Source organism: Bubalus kerabau, chromosome 5 (assembly GCF_029407905.1).
Source record: "Bubalus kerabau isolate K-KA32 ecotype Philippines breed swamp buffalo chromosome 5, PCC_UOA_SB_1v2, whole genome shotgun sequence".
In the NCBI taxonomy this organism is placed as follows: Eukaryota; Metazoa; Chordata; class Mammalia; order Artiodactyla; family Bovidae; genus Bubalus; species Bubalus kerabau.
Window position 1 is genome coordinate 66,548,283 of NC_073628.1, and position 6,112 is coordinate 66,554,394.

The window sequence follows — 6,112 nt, forward strand, 5'->3', positions numbered from 1 at the left end:
TGCTCTCAGCCTTTTTTCCCGTTTGACCTTATATGCCTGTGCCTATTTTCTCGGAGTTTTGCTTTCCTCTGGTCAACAGGTAATATGTCAGCACTAGTGTTTCATTCTTCACTTAAAAACTTGAAATCAGATGCCATTTTTAATCTTTTATGATCATGATGGAAATTTCAGGCCCTAGATATGGGAAGACTATTTTGGGGCTGTGGAATTGTATGATTTTCTTCAAATCACACCCTATTATGTGTTTGGAGTAGGCTTTGTACATTTCTTTTCTGTAATCATCCTTCTAAAATTGGTTAAAAAGTCCTCTGTAGTTGACGAAAGTATGGTGTGGCTGATATATTATAAACAGGAAAGTGTTCATCTCTGCCAAGATGCTTGAATCTGAATTGTACAAATCTTTGTTGTTATCTTTTTTGGAGAAGATAAGACTTTATTTTTTATGAGGAAACAATGAAGGCTTATCTTGTGTCTCCAAAATTTGAAAATATATATCTAAAAATGGGAAAAAATTATAAATACATCCAGGTTTTTACATCAGAACTTGAGTATATGTTTTAAATTTATTAATCTGAAAATACTACAGATAAAACAAATGTGTAAAAATGCAAGAACATGTCTACATAGCCATTTGAGAAATAACATCAATTTTTGAATTATTTTAATATGAAATATTTATTATTTTTTTGAATTCTGAGAAAAACAAGCAAGATTTAAAATATTAAGTTAAAATGGTATTAAAACTATTTTAACTATCAGTCACATGAAATATATACTTCCGTATATTCTTGAATGGATGGCACTTTAAATTCTCTGTTCCTAAGTAAAAAAATTTAAAACTCCCTCAACTGGTGTTAAACATGAAATAGTTCGTTATCCACTTCCCCATGGATATGTCAATTTTTGGAGGAATTACTTTTCAAAATGACTTCAAACTTGAAGGAAATGATGAATACAGTAGTAATCAGATGTATTAAGGCATACTGCATGGGGTTCACTCCATCAGCTAGTCCCGTTTATAGATGAGGAGACTGAGGGCTGTTGGTACTAGAGGTGCAGAGACTTCAGATGCAGGAACAGACGCTAGCCCAGTGGCTTTGGCCGAAACTTTTTGTTTCTTGTTACCACATAGCATTGGGTTTCCCCAGCATGAGATGAACATGCTATGAGGGCTGGGCAGAGGGAGTGTATTTAGAAGGTAATGTCAGCACATAACAGCCTTATCCTGTATTGGAATACAAGGGGGAAAATAAGTAGCAAACAATGCTGATTATTCTGTTTGTTAGTCACATTAGTGTCTGGCTGATTTAGTATAATTGCATGAGAAGGGATCAAGGTGTCCTGAAACCACATGTCTCAAGGGCATGGGTGTATGACTTTTCTGATTTGTCCATAAATATATTCATTTGCCAGTGGAGTAAGTTGATGAGATTATTTGACACATGTGGAAGCATTTTTATTTTTCCTGGCTTCTTGTGCCTGTTGCAGTGATTTATTCACTCAGTTGTGTCTGGCTCTTCCATCACCCCATGGACTATAGTCTCCCAGGCTCCTCTGTCCATGGGATTCTCCAGGCAAGAATACTGGAATGAGTAGCCGTTTCCCTCTCCAGGGGCTCGTCCTGACCCTGGGATTGAACCCAGTCTCCTGCATTTCAGGTGGATTCTTTACTGTCTGAGCCACCAGGGAAGGGATCTATTGTGCCTAGGGATCATTATCAAGTTCAGATATCTAAGACTTAAATGTGAATTCTTGTATTGGTATTTTTAAAAGAATGGGGCTGGTGCACTGGGACGACACAGAGAGATGGTATGGGGAGGGAGGAGGGAGGAGGGTTCAGGATGGGGAACACATGTATACCTGTGGTGGATTCATTTCAATATTTGGCAAAACCAATACAATATTGTAAAGTTTAAAAATAAAATAAAATTAAAAAAAAACATATAAGATCTGAAACTTGAAAAAAAAAAAGAAATAAATTCAATTCAGTGGATTAGACAAAATTGGACTACTGTTGTAACACCTTCTACAAGCAAACTAAAGCCTCATTAATCAACTCTAAACTTTCAAAGAAAAATTTTTCTTTTGCACAGCTAAACCCCAAAGTTAGTAGAAGGAAAGAAATAATAAAAATCAGAGCAGAAATAACTGAAAAAGAAATAAAGGCAATTACAGCAAAAATCAACAAGACTAAAATCTGGCTCTTTGAGAAGATAAATAAAATAGACAAACTATTAGCCCGAATCATCAAGAAAAAAAGGGAGAAGAATCAAATCAATAAAATTAAAAATGAAAATGGAGAAATCACAACAAACAACACAGAAATACAAAGGATCATAAGAGACTACTATCAGCAATTATATGCCAATAAAATGGACAACTTGGAAGAAAGGGACAAATTGTTAGAAAAGTATAACCTTCCAAAACTGAACCAGGAAGAAAAGGAAATCTTAACAGACCCATCACAAGCACAGAAATCTAAACCATAATCAAAAATCTTCCAACAAACAGAAGCCCAGGACCAGATAGCTTCACAGATGAATTCTACCAAAAATTTAAAGAGCTAACACCTATCCTACTCAAACTCTTCCAGAAAATTGAAGAGGAAGGTAAAGTTCCAAACTCATTCTATGAGGCCACCATCACCCTAATACCAGAACCAGATAAAGATGCCCACCCACACAAAGAAAACTACAGGCCAATATCACTGATGCAATAGATGCAAAAATCCTCAACAAAATTCTAGCAAACAGAGTCCAACAACATATTAAAAAGATCATACATCATGACCAAGTGGGCTTTATCCCAGGGATACAAGGATTCTTCAGTATTCACATATCAATCAATATGATACACCATATTAACAAATTGAAAGATAAAACCATATGATTATCTCAATAGATGCAGAGAAAGCCTTTGACAAAATTCAACACCCATTTATGATACAAGCTCTCCAGAAAGCAGGCATAGAAGGAACATACCTCAACAAAATAAAAGCCACCTCTGATAAACTCACAGCAAACATCCTAAATGGAAAAAAATTGAACGCATTTCCTTTAATATCAGAAACAAGACAAGGATGCCCACTTTCACCACTACTATTCAACATAGTTTTGGAAGTCCTAGGAACAGCAATCAGAGAAGAAAAAGAAATAAAAGGAATCCAGATTGGAAAAGAAGTAAAACTCTCACTGTTTGCAGATGACATGATCCTCTACATGGGAAACCCTAAAGACATCACCAGAAAATTACTAGAGCTAATCAGTGAATATAGTAAAGTTCAGGATATAAAAGTAATGCACAGAAATCCCTTGCTTTCCTATACACTAACAATGATAAAACAGAGAAATTAAGGAAACAATCCTATTCACCATTGCAATGAAAAGAGTAAAATAGTTAGGAATAAATTTACCTAAAGCAACAAAAGACCTAGATATACAAAACTAAAAAGCAGTGATGAAAGAAATCAAAGATGATACAAATAGATGGAGAAATATACTAGTTCATGGATTGGAAGAATCAATATAGTGAAATTGAGTATACTACCCAAAATAATCTATAGATCCAATGCTATCCCTATCAAGCTGCCAATGGTACTTTTCATAGAACTGGAACAAATAATTTCCCAATTTGTATGGAAACACAAAAAACCTTGAATAGCCAAAGCAATCTTGAGAAAGAAGAATGGAGCTGGAGGAATCAACCTGCCTGATTTCAGACTACACTACAAAGCTACAGTCATCAAGACAGTATGGTACTGGCACAAAGACAGAAATATAGATCAATGGAACAAAATAGAAAGCCCAGAGATAAATCCACCAACCTATGGACACATTATCTTTGACAAAGGAGGCAAAAATATACAATGGAGAAAAGACAATCACTTTAACAAGTGGCGCTGGGAAAACTGGACAACCACCTGTAAAAGCATGAAACTAGAACATTTTGTAGCACCATACACAAAAATAAATTCAAAATGGATTAAAGATCTAAATGTAAGACCAGACCAGAAACTATAAAACTCCTAGAGGAAAACATAGGCAAAACACTCTCTGACATAAATCAGAGCAAGATCCTCTATGACCCACCTCCAAGAGTAATGGAAATAAAAACAAAAATAAACAAATGGGACCTAATTAAACTTAAAAGCTTTTTGCACAGTGAAGGAAACTATAAGAAAGGTGAAAAGACAGCCTTCAGAATGGGAGAAAATAATAGCAAATGAAGCAACTGACAAAGAATTAATCTCCAAAATATATGAGCAGCTCACACAGCTCAATACCAGAAAAATAAATGACTTAATCAAAAAATGGGCCAAAGATCTAAACAGACATTTCTCCAAAGAAGACGTACAGATGGCTAACAAACACATGAAATATGCTCAATGTCACTCATTATCAGAGAAATGCAGATCAAAACCACAATGAGGTACCATCTCATGCTGGTCCGAATGGTTGCCATCAAAAAGTCTGCAAACAATAAATGCTGGAGAGGGTGCAGAGAAAAGGGAACCCTCTTACACTGTTGGTGGGAATGCAAACTAGTACAGCCACTATGGAGAACAGTGTGGAGATGCCTTAAAAAACTGGAAATAGAAATTCCATATGACCCAACAATCCCACTGCTGGGCACACACACTGAGTAAACCAGAATTGAAAGAAATACCATGTACCCCAATGTTCATCACAGCACTGTTTATAATAGCCAGGACATGGAAGCAACCTAGATGTCCATTGGCAGACAAATGGATAAGAAAGCTGTGATACATATACACAATGGAATATTACTTAACTATAAAAAAGACTGCATTTGAGTCAGTTCTAATGAGGTGGATGAAACTGGAACCTTTTATACAGAGTGAAGTCAGTCAGAAAGAGAAACACTAATACAGTATATTAACACATACATGTGGAATTTGTAAAGATGGTAATGCCGACCCTATATGCAAGATGGCAAAAGAGGCACGAATGTAAAGAACAGACTTTTGGACTCTGTTGGGAGATGGCGAGGGTGGGAGCATTTGAAAGGATAGCATTGAAACATGTATATTACCATATGTGAAATAGATGACCAGTCCAAGTTTGATGAATGAAGCAGGGCACTCAAAGCCGATGCACTGAAACAACCCAGAGAAATGGGATGGGAAGGGAGGTGGGTGGTGGGTTCAGGACAGGGGGACACATGTTCACCCATGGCTGGTTCATTTGTCAAAGTATGGCAAAAACCACCACAATATTGTAAAGTAATTAACCTACAATTAAAATAAATATATTTTAAAAAATAATAAAAAAAGAAATGAGCCCCTAAATATTGATTCTATGTTATAATAATTCTTTGTTTAATGAGAATGATTCCAGTTAATCCTTACTTTCATGTGATACAGCTTAGGTTTATAGGCATTTTATAATAAATGCTTTTGCAATCAAATTCGAGACCTGAGAAATACTTTTCCTACTAAAGCTAAAAGTCTCAATGAAAACTTTCCTACAGTTAATTCTTTGGAAAAATGATATTAAATATTTTAAGGAACTTATTCTCTATCAAAAGTAAAGAATGTTTATCCATTCCTATGGCACATTTATCTTGTGCTATGTGCTGAACAAAGCAAGTCAAACAGACATATGAGTTCTTTCTCTGGAATCTCCTGACAGAGTCTGAGAAGCTTCTATAATAGGGCAGATAAAACAGTCTTTTAGCTGGAAAAATAACTTGATCATGTCTTTGAAAAAAATAGCATACTTATAAAATTTTTAGTTTATATTTGTATTTATTGATTATCAGGATTGTGATGGATTCACATTGTGAGAAAAAAAATCTCAAAATATAGGAACCAAATTTCCTACCCTATAGCAAGATAAGTATAGAAATAAATGAGGAAATTCATACATTTAAATAGCTTAGACTCATTTGGAATTTTTTACATGTGGAAGATATATATGATATAGAAGTAGAGTTATGAACATAATATCAGGAAAATTTAAAAATATCTTTCAAGAACACATCTTTTTATATTGCTCATGATATAATACTATTGATGATACTCTGAGCACCAGGTTTGTCTACTAGTTATTAATAAAGTTACTATAAGCACTCTGTATAAAGAATACATTTA